The 16,460-nt window shown below is 41.8% G+C and overlaps 1 long non-coding RNA gene across 1 annotated transcript; it reads right to left on the reverse strand.

The window, feature by feature from the left end:
• Positions 1-13,213: 13,213 nt before the first annotated feature.
• Positions 13,214-16,139, reverse strand: LOC110939505. Its single transcript, XR_002592308.2, has 3 exons — positions 15,991-16,139; positions 15,653-15,711; positions 13,214-14,826 (listed from the first exon to the last, which is right to left on the reverse strand). It is a non-coding gene; the product is annotated as an uncharacterized LOC110939505 (long non-coding RNA).
• Between the last annotated feature and the right edge of the window lie 321 nt (positions 16,140-16,460).

Here is a 16,460-nt window from a genome sequence, read left to right on the forward strand (position 1 = left end):
CTTGCATACAAATCCGATGAACATCCAAATCCTACCAATATGCACAACCGATTAACATACAACCCTAGTGTCTTTCAAAACATCCATACTAACCGATCATAAAAACACATATTGCAAAACGATTAGGCAATTATAACATTCATATCCCATAAACATACATAATCGATTAGCATACAAGTCCGATCAACAACATATTGTAAGGCGATCGATAAATCATGAAAGCATATACATTAAACACTAACCGATATTGAAAACAGGGAATTGATCAGCAAGAAGTCTCCGTAAGTTTGTGGTTGCCGTCACAAGTAAAGATGCTCTAGGGTTTTTAGAAAAATAACTACTGATTTCATGCATTCCCATATATACGTATCACAGTAATGGGCCAAGCCCATTGGAAAGACTGGGCCGAAACATATCGAAGGATATGTTTCGTGATCCTTCGGGCCGAACAATGTCGAAGGATATGTTTCGTGCTCGAAGGATATGTTTCGGGGTCGAAGGTTATCCTTCGTGGTCCTTCGAATCCTTCGAACTACATGTTATCCTTCAAGGGCTAGGTTAAAGTTAATATTATAATAATAACAATTCTAATATTATTTTCTATCACCACAAATAGTAACATATAGGCAAAACGACAATATACTCTATTAACACACAACTCGTATAATTCAAGTCCACAATCCAACAACTAAACAGTCAAAGTCAAAGTCAACGCGCAATAAATGCGAAAGTGAAAGTCAAACACTCGAGTTGTCACATTGCCAATCTGTTTTTGGGATACCGCAAAGTGGAACACGCATTTGTAATAGTAATAACAAACAATAATGTAGAAAATTGTTTATTTATTGATCTGCAAATGGCCTGCGGCCCAATAGGTTACATAGAGAAATGTAAGAACATGGCTTACATATAACAGCGTCGAAGCTGTTGTGCATTCCATGTGCGTGCGATAGGTTCGCCTTCAAGTGTTTGCAATCTGTATGCGCCTTTCCCTAAGACCTCGTTGATGAGGTAGGGTCCTTCCCACTTGGGGGCAAGTTTGCCTGGGCGCTCGGCATTAGATGCCTCATTGTCGCGTAGGACGTAGTCTCCTGGGTTGAAAGTACAAACGCGGACGCGCGCGTTGTAGTACTTTTCAAGTTTGGATTTATATTTGGCCTCGTTGATGGCAGCGTTTTCGCGCCGTTCTTCCAAGAGGTCCAAATCGATCCTGCGTTCCATGTTGTTGTCTAGTTTTTCAATAGCCAACATTCTAGGAGAGGGGAGACCGACTTCTGCGGGGATCACCGCTTCTGAACCGTAGACTAGGCTGAAGGGTGTTTCCCCATTGCTTGTTTTTGGGCTTGTGCGGTGAGCCCATAAGATATTTGGGAGTTCATCGACCCAGCCACGCCTGGCCGTTCCCAACCGTGCCTTGATCCCTTCGACTAGGCTTTTATTGATACTCTCGACTTGGCCGTTCCCTTGCGGGTGTGCGACTGAGGAGAATATGTGCTCAATGTGTAGTTCCTCTAGCCATTTTTTAAATTCGTCGGCAACGAAGTTGGTGCCGTTATCGGTGACAATGCACATTGGTAATCCGAAACGGCAGATGATGTGTTCCCAAATGAACTTTCTGGTTATCATAGCAGTGGTTGAGGCGAGTGGTTTTGCTTCTACCCATTTGGTGAAGTAATCGACCGCCACTATGATAAATTTAACCGCACCTGGAGCGTCAGGGAAAGGTCCCACAACGTCAATTGCCCATTTCTGAAAGGGCCATGCGGTTGTGACGGGGACTAAGTTGTTTTTTGGCCGCAAGGTTTTTGGAGCATGACGTTGACAGTCGATGCACTTGCGCAACTCTTTGACGGCGTCCAGGTGCATGCCGGGCCAGTAATACCCGGCATTCATGATTTTGGCCACTACCATGCGTGGTCCAGCGTGTATGCCACATATGCCCTCGTGTATCTCTCGAATGAGGTATGTGGCATCCTGGGGGTTGACGCATCGTAGTAGTGGCCCGAGGTATGACTTGCGGTATAAGATACCGTCTCCCATCTGATAATGGCACGCTTTGTATTGTAGTTTGCGTGCTTCTGATTTGCTTTCGGGAGTCACACCAGATTGTAGATATGCGATAATAGGTGTCATCCATGATGTTGAACCGTATTGAATGACGTTGACTTGGCGCAGGGGTACCGAAGGATTTTGCAGGATTTCGATGCGTATCTCCTTTGCCAAGTGTTGGAAGCTGGTAGATGCAAGTTTTGATAGTGCATCTGCGGACTTGTTCTCGCTTCGATTAATATGGCGAATATTGAATGAAGCGAATTTGGATTTTAGTTGCAGGACTTGCTCGAGATAGAGGATCATGATATCCCCCTTTGCGGCATAGTCGCCGCGTACTTGGCCTGCAACTAACAAAGAGTCGACGTGGGCTTCCAGATGTTGCACGCCGATTTTGACTGCTAAACGTAGCCCTGCTAACAGAGCCTCATATTCTGCCTCGTTGTTTGTGCTTTTGAATTCGAGGCGGATTGCATATGTGAGTTCTTGGCCGTCGGGGCTGACGAGTCGCAGACCTGCACCCGCTCCTTCATCGTTGGAGGCACCATCTGTGAAGAGTGCCCATGTCTCTGAGGAGGGTGGCGTTGGTGCAGGAGTTTGTGCTTCTTCGCATTCTTGGATGCGATTCACCGGTACTTCGGCGGCGAAATCAGCTAAGATCTGGCCTTTAATCGCGGGGCGCGGTTTATAATGTATCGTGTGCGCGCCCAGCTCAATGGCCCATTTCGCTAATCGCCCAGAGATGTCAGGTTTGGAGAGGATCGGGCCGATCCTGTAATTGGTTAGCACTGTGATGACGTGGTTTACGAAGTAGCGTCGCAACCGTCTTGAAGCGTGCACTAATGCTAGCACCAATTTCTCCATTATTGAGTACCTCGTCTCTGGGTCGTTGAGCATCTTGCTGATGTAGTAGATGGGTGTTTGAACCCCCTTTCGCTCCACAATTAGTACCGCACCCACCGCGTTGTCCGCGGCGGATAGGTATAGTATGAGTGGCTCATCCTTGCGTGGTGCGGTTAAAGTTGGGAGTTGTATCAAATACTCCTTCATTTCCCGGAAGGCCTGTTCAGCCTCTGCGGTCCACTGGAATTGTTCTTTCTTTGAACAGCTCCGCAGTGTCTTGATGAACGGATAAGACTTAGCTGCGTGGTTGGCTAAGAATCTGTTAAGTGCCGCTAGCCTGCCAGCTAGCCGTTGCATATCCTTCATCGATGAAGGCGATGGCATGCGCTCGATCGCCTGGACCTTCTCCGGGTTTACCTTGAATCCATCTTTAGTCACGATGAACCCAAGGAATTTGCCTTCTTCCATTCCAAACGAGCATTTCCCTGGATTGAGCTTTATGTTAACGCTTCGCAGAGTTTGGAATGTTCTTTCGATATCTGTGAGCATGGTATCTTCTTCCATGCTCATGACGACCAGGTCGTCCATGTAGATTTCGACACTTTTGCTTATTTGGCCGCGGAAAGTGTCGTTCATCAACTTTTGATAGGTTGAGCCCGCGTTGCGCAACCCAAACGGCATTTTTGTATAGCAGTAATTTCCGGTGGGAGTCCGGAATGCCGTTTTGTCTTCATCCTCGATTGCCATTTGTACTTGATGGTATCCTTTGTAGCAATCGAGGAAACACTTCCACCTGAATGGTGCGAGATTATCGACCTTTTCGTCGATTTCTGGAAGCGCGTAACAATCCTTGGGGCAGGCTTTGTTAAGGTCTTTGTAATCGACGCACATGCGCCAGCCCCCGGACGGTTTCTCTACCATGACTGGGTTGGACAACCAAGTCTGGTATTTAACTTCCCGCAGGATGCCTGCGGAGAGCAGTTCTTCGATCTGCTCTTGAATCGCCTGATTTTTAGCTGACCCAAGGTGGCGTTGGCCTTGGATCACTGGCTTGATACCTGGCATGGTATTCAAGTGATGTTGCGCAATATCACGTGGGACCCCGGTCATGTCTGCGGGTGTCCACGCGAAGATGTCTTGGTTCCTGAAGAGGAGCTGCTTTAGTTGCGCTTTGGTGGTCGGGGACAAGGCGTGACCCAATGTGACCTTTTGTTCTGGGTATCTCGCGTTGAGAACCCATTTTTCTGGCTGGTCATTGGGGGTGGGCCTTGCGACCTTGGCCGCACGTGTTTCGTCCGACATCATGACGTCCCTACGGGCATAGATTATCGCGACCCCCGAGTCGGTTGGGAAACCAACCGCAGAGTGGGGGACCGACGTAATCATATTGAAATCTCCTTGGGATTCTCTCCCGAGGAGTACGTCATATCTGGAGGTGTGAGGTAAAACCATGAAGTTTACCTCTTCTGTCCGTGTGCGGTTTCCGCTGGAAAGACGCACAGGGAAAGTAATCTGGCCTAGGGGAAAGACAGTTTCCCATGCGAACCCGGTTAACGGGTAATCTACTGCTTGCAACCGATCTTTGTCCTCTTGGTCGAACTGGTTGAAGCATTGTTCGTAGATTATATCAGATGTACTGCCCGGGTCGATGAATAGACGCTCGGTGCAGTAGTGTGCCAGTTGGCCTGAAATGACGACGGCGCGCCTATCGCGCGGTCCGCCTCGGACTTTTGGAAAGACGACTTGTTCGTCCTTCCAGTCACATTCCGGCCTTCTTGCCGCTTTCCGCGGCCTGCCCTTGCCTCCGTGGATCATGTGGGTGGAAGCCACGTGCATGGTTCGCTTCCCGGAGGAGGTACCTTCGCCGTGAGGGGTAATGCGCTTGGTGGGTTTTTGCCCACCTGGCAAAAGATGTTGCAGTTTCCCCTCCTTTAAGGCGCGCTCAATCTCCAGTCGGAGACTGATGCAGCTGTTGGTGGTGTGGCCCGAGTCCTTGTGGTACTCACAGTAGAGTGTGAGGTCCTGATTTTTCTTGGACTTCATTGGTTGGGCCGGTCGCAAGAACTGTGGGTCCGCAAGGAGGACCTCACTTGGCGACATGGTGATCTCGGTCCAGTTGCGGTCCCGAGATTCTTTCTTGGACGCCCGATTGTCTCGGGCGGGGTTGTAGTTCTTTGGGTCGAACGTGTTGGTTTGCGGGAAGTATGGTTTGGAAATATCGCGATTTCCAACGTCCCGGTTGCGTTTATTGTTACGCTTGGACCCTTGTTGGGATGTTTCGGCTTGGGGTTTTGCCTTTGCCACATGCGGTTCGAGTGACCGCTGTGTCTGGGCGTATTTCTTGACCGCAGTCATGACATCTTCCCATTTTTTGGGCAAGCCCTCCTTGCCAGAGATGGTCATGATCATCTCTCTGTCTTTGACGGCCCGGATGAAGTGGTTTCGTGCCATCTGGTCTGCCACGTCACCTATCTCCAGGCACTCTTTATTATAACGGACGACGAATGCTTCGAGCGATTCGTCGTTCCTTCGCCAGATGTTCATGACGTCACACGAATCTCGTTCGTGGCGTCGCTGCTGGCAAAAATGTGCGAGGAACTTGGTACGCAAGTCCTCGAATGAATCCAGTGATCCCACTGGCAAAGAATCGAACCATGCCCTGGCCAGGCCCGTAAGGGTCTGGGGGAAAAAATTGCACCAAGTGGGTTCGTCCCACTGGCCGTTGATGCCCGCGCCCATGAAGACGTTCATGTGGTCGTCCGGGTCGGTCGAACCATTGTATTTCCCAACGTTGAATGGGAATTTTGTCGTGGTGACATGGGCGTTGGCAATCCGCGTGCCGAACTTGGAATTTTCGGCCGCTGCCTTTGGCCTGTATGGTTCGTTTGCAGGGCGCTTTGCCGCCCTGAGGTATGTGTTGCGGGGGTGACTGGGAGGAACATAGTTGCGTCCTCCCGGTCTGCTACTGGTGTCATGTGAATCACCGCGGTAGCTATGGTCGTCAGGGTCGGTATGACCGTACCCTTCGGTGTATGGTTGTGGGCCCAATCGGCTCTGAATGCCGGGGCCGCGTCTGGAGGTTGATCGCCTCCTGTCCTCGCCATGGGGGCCAAGGCGGGTATGTACCGGTCCTCTGGTGTGGGACCCGTATGAGGAATCATCCTCGTTGAGGGTGTGGACCGAACAGTAAGACGATCCCCTTTCTTCACGTCGGCTTCTTGAAGCCGGGCGTGAATGGATCCTGCCGTCGTATTGTAAAATACGCTCAACAGGGGTGTGCGGTGCTGGGGGAAGCCCAGCTCGTATATTCGCTTCAGTACAAGCGCGGTTGTATGCTGCAGTCAGCGTAGCTGCCTGCTGCTCGTACCAGGCATGAATGGTCGTGCCTGGTGGGATCACAGATGGGAACTGTGATAAGTCATGTCCGAACATAAAGGAGGGGCTCCTTTGTGTGGACGTGCCAATGTGTCCGGGTTGGGAGGTCGAGGCATTGACCCCTACCGGGTTTGGGATTGGAGGATTTTGGTTATCCGCAATATTGTTTTGGTGATCAGTCATGATCGTGAGAGAGGAAAAAGGGATGGATTAGAAAATGCTAAGAGTAGCGGTGGGCGCCAATGATGAAACAATGGTTAACCGGGCAGGGTTAACTCACTGGTCTCGTCAAGAAGGGTTAATCCCTTCCTCTCGAGGATCGCTGGCTGGATCACCGGTGGTTGATCTCCTGCACAAGGAAACAAGCCGTGACTCGTAACAAGGAGGATGGGGTGGGGGGTGCTCCTTGTTACCACTCTCCGGCGTGAGAATCAGTAGTTTGCTTGGGAAGCAAAGTAAGATAGTAGTAGTAGTGAGAGAGTTGTGAGAAGATACCTCAAACCTGGTTTGGGGTTGGTATTTATAGCCGAGGAGTGGAGGAGGATGATGATGGATGGACTGACGACGTGCTGCCCCTTTTCAGGTGTGTCAGGCTCGTCGGTTATGGAGGTTATGCCACGTCAGTCCATTGCTTACGTAGCTCTGACAGGTAACTGTCATTGGTGCCACTTGCACTGTGGTGTCAGTACCACTTGCTTGAGTACATAGGATGCGGTGCAAGCCGCATCGCTACGTGCGGTAACATCTGAAGTTACCGCGTCTCCTACTTGTGATCAAGGAATACGCGAGATGCGGTGCTAGCCGCATCGTCGTCTTGCCTGCATCCCTTGTCGTGACGAAAATGTCCGTATGGTGCGGTGTCAGCCGTACCACTACGTTCATCTCCTTCTATGCCTAAGGTAAGGCTTTCCTGTATTGATAGAAGTGTTCACTGGACGCGGTGCGATGCCGCGTCGCTGTGAATACTTCCGTTTTCGTACACCAGATGTGATGCTATGTCGCATCACTCTACCGTTCTCCTGTTCCATGTAAGTCCTCCTTTGTTACTAGATAGATTGGATTCAACCCTTGTGTCGATGCGTTCCCGCATGGGCACAAGTGGGTTGTTAGCTAGTGGGGGTCTTGATAAGGGTAATGGTCACTCGCGGTCGATGCTGACGCGAGATCTGGGACCATACCCCTTCAACCATATAATACCATATAACACAATGTAACACTATATATCATTATATAACAAATATAACACTATACATCTATCATAGAAATCCTATCAGACAAACTATAGTGTTATATTTGTTATATAATGATATATAGTGTTACATAGTGTTATATGGTATGATATGGTGTTACATATTGTTATACGGTGTTTATATGGTATTATATAGTATTATATATAGTGTTATAATACACTTCTCACACTTTGAGCACTTTTTACAGGATCCTCTACCATCATGTTTATTTAGTTACTTTTGTTTTGTTTTTTTTTTTTTTTTTGTCATGTAGGTAATAGTTCACATTTATTGTTGATTGTTATCTGTGCAGGTCTTACATTGTACCACTGCCGAACACTACAATGGGTTTAGAATATTGTTCGTCGTGGCTTCTGCTGCATTTTATATGTTATTACTGGATCCAAATTCAAAGACACACACGTCATACTTTCATAGCATATTGAAGTTGAATGTTGTAATTTTGATCAGGGGTGGTAGCTTGCATCTATGTTCAGGTATATTTACACTAACTCAACACGTTAAATGAAAGTTGAATACTTTTGTCGTTTTTAAAAGTTAAATATTATTTGGAGTTAATTACTGTTTTCGTCCCTGTGGTTTGTCAAAAATCACTATTTAAGTCCATTAGTTTAAAAATTGCGATTTCAGTCCCTGTGATTTCACTTTCGTAACCATTTCAGTCCATGTGGTTTCACTTTCGTAACCATTTCAATCAAATATTCTGTTAAGTACAGGGACTGAAATGGTTATGAGGTGGACTGAAATGGTTACGAAAGTGAAACCACAGGGACTGAAATCGCAATTTTTAAACTAATGGACTGAAATAGTGATTTTTGACAAACCACAGGGACGAAAACAGTAATTAACTCTATTTGGTTTAATCATTAATTTCATTCAAATTTGAGACGTACATCTGAACACATGCTCATACTTTGTTAATTTGGCCTCTTATTCGGTTCAATGCATTTGTTTTATAGGAATTTAATTTTATCAAACATTTAGTTTTATTTTTAGGTTAGACCTGCCAGTTGACATTGCTGAATGGATTTTAAGAGCACTTTGCCTTTAAGCACACAAGTCCAAGAATTGATGTAGTCATGCGGTTGCAGCCAATGTGCATTAAGAAAAGCGAAAAAGATTCTTGCGATGTTATACTCATAACAACTTTGTATTTTGAATAATGTATAGGAAACTTATGTATATGTGTTAATGTTAAAGTTTTTGCGGGTTAATGCGCCGTAACGACCATGTTACCGCAGCGTAGCGCGGGTTGTGTTACTAGTTCTTGTTAATTGACAAGGTAAACTGTAATAAATGGTTGGATGTATAGAAAATATTGTACCGAAACTTTTTCCTTATGAGGTGTTTGTTCTATGCATCCATACTCCGCAAAATGTGAAAGCAATTTTGACTCTTGAAATGGTGTTGCACCATGCTAGTCTCTCAATTTATTGCTACTAAATAAAATGTTAGTGACATTATATTAAAATATTGACATTAGATAAGTAGCAAGTGTATATTCGTCTATGTATATACAAGTAACGAGTGTGTTGGTTATTGCCTAACGAAAAAACGAGCACACATCTACATAGTAAAAAAAAATCTTTTTTTTTTTGTTTTTTACTTTGTGGCAAATCTGAATATTAATATTTTAATTGAAAATGTAAGCATGATGGCATGAGTAGAAAGTCTTAAAAGTCATGTCAGTTTATGATGATGTAAGGGTTAATATTGTGAAAGGTTGTAAGTTGTGGAGTAAAATGAAAAAGTAGAGATGCTAACTTCAAAAAAGTTAGATATGTGTCCTTATATACCCCCCACAAACATTAAATACTATCACACCTTTTTAGCTTCTTTCTCAAGCAGAACTTTGAACCAGGTCTTTAATGGCGTCATGTTATGGAGTATTTAAAGTACATTTTCTTTTTGGTCTTTTAAATGTAGCATGGTGGAGAGGGTTCAACTCTGGCGCCTTACGGTACATATTCGCGTGCGCGGGCGGAAATCATCAGTTGTTGTAGTCCTGTGTTGCGTGGAGCAGAGGTGATCCTCTGGTAGAGCTTGTCTGGAGCACCCGTGGTGGCAGAACTTGTTCACCATGCGCGAGACGTAAGGCATGCCCGGCGCGTGAGGCTGTGAGGCATGTCTTAGGGTTGTAGGTTTATTAACAGCTATCGTGCGGTGGCGGAGCCCGCCTGTCGTGCGCGGGTGGCGGAGCATGGTTTTCGCGCGCGGGTAGAGCATGTCCGACATAATTTTCTTGCGCGGGTGGCGGAGCTTGCCTGTAGTGTGCGCGGTGGCGGAGCATGATTTCGCGTGCGGGTAGAGAATGTCCGACATAATTTTCTTGCGCGGGTGGCGGAGTTTGCCTGTAGTGTGCGCGGTGGCGGAGCATGATTTTCACGTGCGGGTAGAGCATGTCCGACATAATTTTCTTGCGCGGGTGGCGGAGTTTGCCTGTAGTGTGCGCGGTGGCGGAGCATGGTTTTCGCGCGCGGGTAGAGCATGTCCGACGTAATTTACAGATCCGAGCTCCCTTGTACATGAGATTGTGAACCCCATTTGAAACAAATGAAGATCCAAAGAGTTTTAAGCACTAAGATCAGTAAAATACCACAGATCTATAAGTTTTGGGAAAAGTAACAAAGATCTGTGGGTTTCTTCATTCGAATATCGAGAGTGCGACTCTAAGAACACAGATCTGAAGATCTGAGGATGAAACGAGATGTGAAGAACACGGATCTGAAGATCCGAGGATAAAACGAGATGTGAAGAACACAGATCTCAAGATCTAAGGATAAAACGAGATGTGATCAACAAATGTATAGCATATACTCGGTGGGCGCCAATGTTGAAACACAGAATCACCGCCGGGATGATTGGACCGCTTTCTCCATGAGGGTGAATGCAATGGAGAAGACAAGAAAGTGGAGCTGTAGAGATAACCGGTAGGGGAAAGAATCCCCTGTTTCCAGTAACAAAAGTGTGAGGGCTCCATATCTTGTGCCCTAATAATGAGGTGAACACCTCTTTATATAGGAGATATGGGCCTCCCCTAACCTCAATGGGCCAGGCCCAGTTAGGGGTTATCTCTACAAGCCCACAACCTAGTGTAGTGTAAACTACAACGCACTAGGCTTCGCGGGTTAGTACGCAATAATAATAAATATTATAATAAAAAGGCAATAATTAACGGATATGTCCGATCGTTCGGGTTAGGTCTAGTACCATACCCCATCAATTTCTTTGCATATAAACAACGAATCATGCAACCGGTTTTTTTTTAGCAAAATCTCACAGCTATGTTCAAAAATACCAAGTAAAGGGACTTTCATATGAAAAAAAAAGTTTAGACTTTTGTGAGAAAACACAAACAACATGTTGGTTTTTTCTATGATATCTGCCCTTTATATAACTAGTCGAAACCCGAACGTTGCAGGTGGAATCCGGTCAGTATCACTATCGATTCGGTTTGCTACCGGTACCTAGGGGTGTTCATAATTCGTTTCGAATTCGAAAAATTCGAAATTCGATGAAATTCGATTAAATTCGATCCGATTATCAAGAATTCGTTTTGATAATAAGAATTCGAGTTCAAATTCGATTTAAGTAAATCGAATACGAATTTATAATTTCAAATTCGATTCGATTCGAAATTCGAATAAAAATTATACATTTTTATTTATTTTTTATATATAATACATATATACTTTTATTAGGGTATACTCTAAATTATTTTCAAAATGTATTCCATGTATTAAAATTACCCATTACCAAACACACTACATGGCGCATAACTAAAATCTAAGTAACAAATCGATTAATAGATTTCTAACCCTAAAAATATTAACTTGTAATGTGGAGTGGTTATTTTCGACTTCTCGTTTTGAATTTTAGACTTATGTTACTTTATTTGGAAATTTTTAATGTGATATCGTGATTTATGGCTGCTTTAAAATTTATGTTTCATTTTGATAGTTTTTACATATTTTAAAAGAATCTGAATCAAATCGAATTTATTCGAATTCGATTTGAATTCAAATTTTTAGTCGAATACAAATCGAATACGAATTGGGTTTTTTATTCGAATACGAATTCGAATCGAATTGTGTAGGTTTTAATGGAATTCGAATTCAAGGAAAAATAAAAATTATTCGAATAATTCGAAAATTTAATATTCGATTCGATGAACACCCCTACCGGTACTTGGTATATTAACTAAAAGAAAAAAAACCGAGAAAACCCAAAGAATAAAGTATGGGTCAATGAACTTCTTAATCTATAAAAGTTAAAAGGGGAAATATAAAAAAAAAATCAACGTACTTTCTCATTTTTCTCATAAAAGTCCGTCAACAACTTTTTGCATATGAAAAACCAACATACTTTCTGTTTTGTCTCACAAAAGTCTCTCAACAATTTTTTCAACATTAAAGTCTTTTCACTTGTTAAATTTGATGATAATTATGACAAAAAATAATTTAAACAATTTGGAACCGTTAGAGGTGCCCATCGGCTCTTTTCAGTTCATTAGATTATTTAGTTCCTTTTATTGGGTTAAACCAAAAATCAAACCAAACTAAACGGAATCTAAGTACTTCAAAACTGAAGCACAAACCGAATTCGAATTTGATTTAGTTTTCGGTTTCAACCGAATACAACAAATTCAGATATATTGGTTTACTTGACTAAATATAAAGTATGGTATACTTTGGTTACTTGGTTTATTGGGCTACATACAAACCAAATTCGTTTTATTCGGTTCGGGTTTAATCATTTTTCATTCGATTTTCGTTTTTAAATGTTTTCGGTTTCGTAGCAATGAAGGGGCGGATCCAGGGGGTTTTTGGGGTTCCCAGGAACCCCTCGGTTCGGGAAAAATATTTGAAGCCTTATATGATTTGGAGAAAAATAGTAAGAATTAGTGAAATCTACCAAAAGGAACTCACACTGTAGCAATGATCTATGAATTTTCAAACATATCTTAGGTTAAAACATAACTTTATGTAGCAAGTGTTTTTTAAAAAAAAAAATATCATAATTTTGTTCAAATTTAACACGTGAAGGGACTTTAACATTAAAAAAATTGTTGAAGGACATTTCATGAGATAAAACAGAAAGTATAGAAAGTATGTTGGTTTTTTATGTATAAAATATTGTTAAGAGACTTTTATGAGAAAAAAATGAAAAATGATAAAGTATATTGGTTTCAAGGATAAATTTATTCCAAAAATAAGTAATTGGGCAAATGCCATAAAAAACCAATATACTTTCTCATTTTTCTCATAAAAGTGCTTCAACAATTTTTGCATGTAAAAAAGTAACACCATAGACTTGATTAGAAGCAAGGTAGGTATAAGATTGTATAAGTAATCATAAGTTTCATAAAAGTTAACAAGTTAATCTTTCAAAACAGAAAGTTTGGACCTCAAAATAGTGATGTTCCACCTTAGTTTACCATGGTAAACTTGTGGATACACTCCTAGAGGTGTTCCAAGCCTTGAAATGGAAGAAAAGACGAAGAAAAGTGAAGAAAATGCTTACTTTTGCACTTAGAATAATCTGTCTTTTTTCTGATGTTTGCAACTGATTTGAGAGAGATTTGAGAGTGTAGATGAGTTGAGAAAGTGAAAATGAGTGATAAGGAGCTTGCTTATATAGTGGTTGGTTAGGGTTTAGTGTTTCATGAAGATTAAAGATAATTGGGGAGTAAAAAGGTGGCCAATCCATGACCAAGAAACAATAATCTGGGGATAAAGGGTTTCATGGGTTGCGACAGATATGGCTTAGGGTATCGCGCCCCCATGGCGTCCCATTTTACCAGCCTCAAGTTTGATTTATTGCATTTTGGCCCCTCAACTTTGATTTTCTTATTATTTTAAGCCATAACTTCCATTTTTAGCACATTTTCAAGTATGTAACATGTATGCAACCATAATTTGAGTGTCATGAATGCATGTATAAGTATTTGCACATATAAAGAGTATCAAAACACGTATTTAAACGACTGATTGTATGTATAACAAATATGTATAAATAACAAATTTCATTATGATCAATTCTCGGATTACAAAGTTGGAAAATGAAATACGATTGTAATGAGGATACAAGTTTCCAAAAATAGAAATACAGACAAACTTTCTAAATAAGGAAAGTTCCAAAATGCGAAGCGTTACAGACATGGACGGTGATTATTCAGTTTGCTATATCCCCACCATCAACATTCATTGCTTTACATACAAGTCAACCCACTAAAACAATTTTTTTTATGTTTACATTGTTTTGTTTAACAAGTATTGATTATTTTTAGTTCACCTTTTTTGTAACATGATTCATAGAAGGTTCAAGAAAATGTTTTGGTTCATGTGGGTTGTGTTTACGATGATTGTGTATCATGTGGGACATCTGATTACTTACAGGGTTGAGAGGCACCCTCGAGTTATTATTCCAACGGATGTGATGTATGTTTCTTTAGCATTGGGGGCCATTTTAGTTCTCATTAGTTTGTATATGATATGAGTTTACATACGTGCGTCAGAGGACCCGTGGGATTACTTTTGCTTCTGTTTTATGACGATCCTTTGGTATGACATGGGGATCGTTGCTATGTTGGTAGTGATTGTCGCCTCTTATTCCCACCACCTTTCTAGCATAGAGACATGGACACAAATGATACATGGTGTTGAGGTTGGTGTGTTCGTGATGTTTTTTATCATTAGTGCAGTCACATCTACATCCACATCCACCACATCAACTCATCCCACTAATAGCGCCTCTACAGCAACACATATGGCATCCACATCCATAACTCATCCACTCAGAACCCATCGTGAGTGGTATGTCGAGTCGGAGACCATATGCAAGTATTTGGTAGTTCATGTCCCTTTAGCATTGGTGGCCCTTTCAATCCTCATCTGTTTGTATTTAATATGGGTTTACCTACATACATTAGAGGACCCGTGGGGTACTTTTTCATTAGTCTCATGATGATCCTTTATTATAACACGGAGATTGTTGCTATGCCTGTAGTGATTGTTGTTTCTTATTCCCACCGTTCTATAAGAGAGACTTGGTAAAAAGTGATATATTGTGTAGGGGTTGACGTATTGGTGGTGTTTATGATCATTACTGCAATTGGTTGCTCCAAGCCAATAAAATTGATGTTGCCACTATAGTGGCTCATCTTGCATCCACGTCGGCATGCTGAAATGCCCCAAACCCGGGGTTTTCATCTACTGGATTTACTCTTTGAAAAATTGTTCATACATACCGGATGCCAGTTAGCACGGAGAGCCTTTACGAGAGACCAGCCTCTATTCCGATCATCAACCTAGTGTGTATATTAAATGAACTTTAAACTTTGGAATGTCATTATAATTGCATACCATAACAACATTTTATACGTTAACGCCTTTGACATAACTTGTATTATTTCAAGTAATGTATTTTAGTGTATTAGATGATTGTACTTTAAGACTAAGCATAACTCTTTATCATAAAGTATAACTTTTTACTATGAATTTTATGTGCACAGTATATTATACCCTACTTTAATTCTTTAAAGTATAACTATAATCTTTAACATACATCAAATACACAAAGCATTTAAAGTGCAACACACAACTTTACCTCACATAACGTTACACTAAGCAACAACATAGAACTTTATATTAACTATAAACTCTGCCATGAAGTATGCATGCATTTTATACTATACGCAGTTGATCAATCACCAGCAAACCACAAAGGTTTTGCACCTCTTTCTATTTTGACATATATCACTTTTGGGCTCTAGACTTTCACCGGGACAATGTATACCGATAGTTTTCAGTATCAAGCTCCAGACTTTTCGACTTTTCCGAGATAGTCTATATGCATATTGTGCACACTTTATACTATAACACTTTGTAAGTTTATCACTTTAAGACGTTATAGTCACTTTAGCAAGATTTATCATATAGAGTTACGGTTTAGAAACATAACACTTTATACTTAGTACTATAACACGTCAACACTTTAAAATTGTATACTTTACTTTGGAAAACTTTATCACAAGCTAACATGTGTGATAGAAAACATATTTACTTTACTTTGAAAACTGCAGTGAGTATGCACATCGTTTAAAACAATAAGTAAATAGGGGTCTAGAAACTTACATGTCTGTTGTAAAATACTTCATGCTAAGATGTCTAGGCTAGAATGAGCGTCGCGTGATCTGTATAAAAGTTAACACAAGGAAAATCGTCACTTTACAATATTCCAAAAACAAGGTCGACATCGTTATTGCCTAACTCGCGTTATGACTTTCACATCATTTTGAACAAAGTCATCGAGCATTAACAAAGTCATTGATAAAGTCACACATACAAGCATTAACAAAGTCATTTTTAGCTTCAGTAACACGAACAAAAAATCTTATCTTTATGTTGAAAACCAAAGTTTTACCAAAAAAAACCCTTTTCATAAAAACATAGATTTGGATGCTTAGTCTTACCCAAATTTCAACTAAAACAACATTGTTGGGATGATTCTTAATTGTTTTCTAAATGATTCCAAGTTCTAATCATGATTCCCTGATCTTGAATCCCTTTTCATTAACTTTCTCTCTCTAAAATTCCACATTCTCTCTCTAGCTTTCTCTCTCTAGAAATAGTTAATATGACAACTATGGAGGCAAGGGTTTCATCTCTTTCTTTTTATACTCCATAATCCATGGACCTTCCACCACTAACTCTATCTTGGGCCCAAGTCCATTTATTGAAATAAAACCTCACTTTATTAATTCAAACCCAAATTTCGTACCAACTACGTACAGTAATAAATTTTTGGGCGGTTACACATCTACATCCACACCTCATCCACTTGGAACCCATTATGCGTGGTATGCTGAGTCAGAGACTATTTGCAAGTACCTTGTAGGTTTTTTTATATTTGCGAATTTATGGAAATGGTAAAATGAGAACC

The sequence above is a fragment of the Helianthus annuus genome, chromosome 5, assembly GCF_002127325.2.
Source record: "Helianthus annuus cultivar XRQ/B chromosome 5, HanXRQr2.0-SUNRISE, whole genome shotgun sequence".
Classification (NCBI taxonomy): domain Eukaryota; kingdom Viridiplantae; phylum Streptophyta; class Magnoliopsida; order Asterales; family Asteraceae; genus Helianthus; species Helianthus annuus.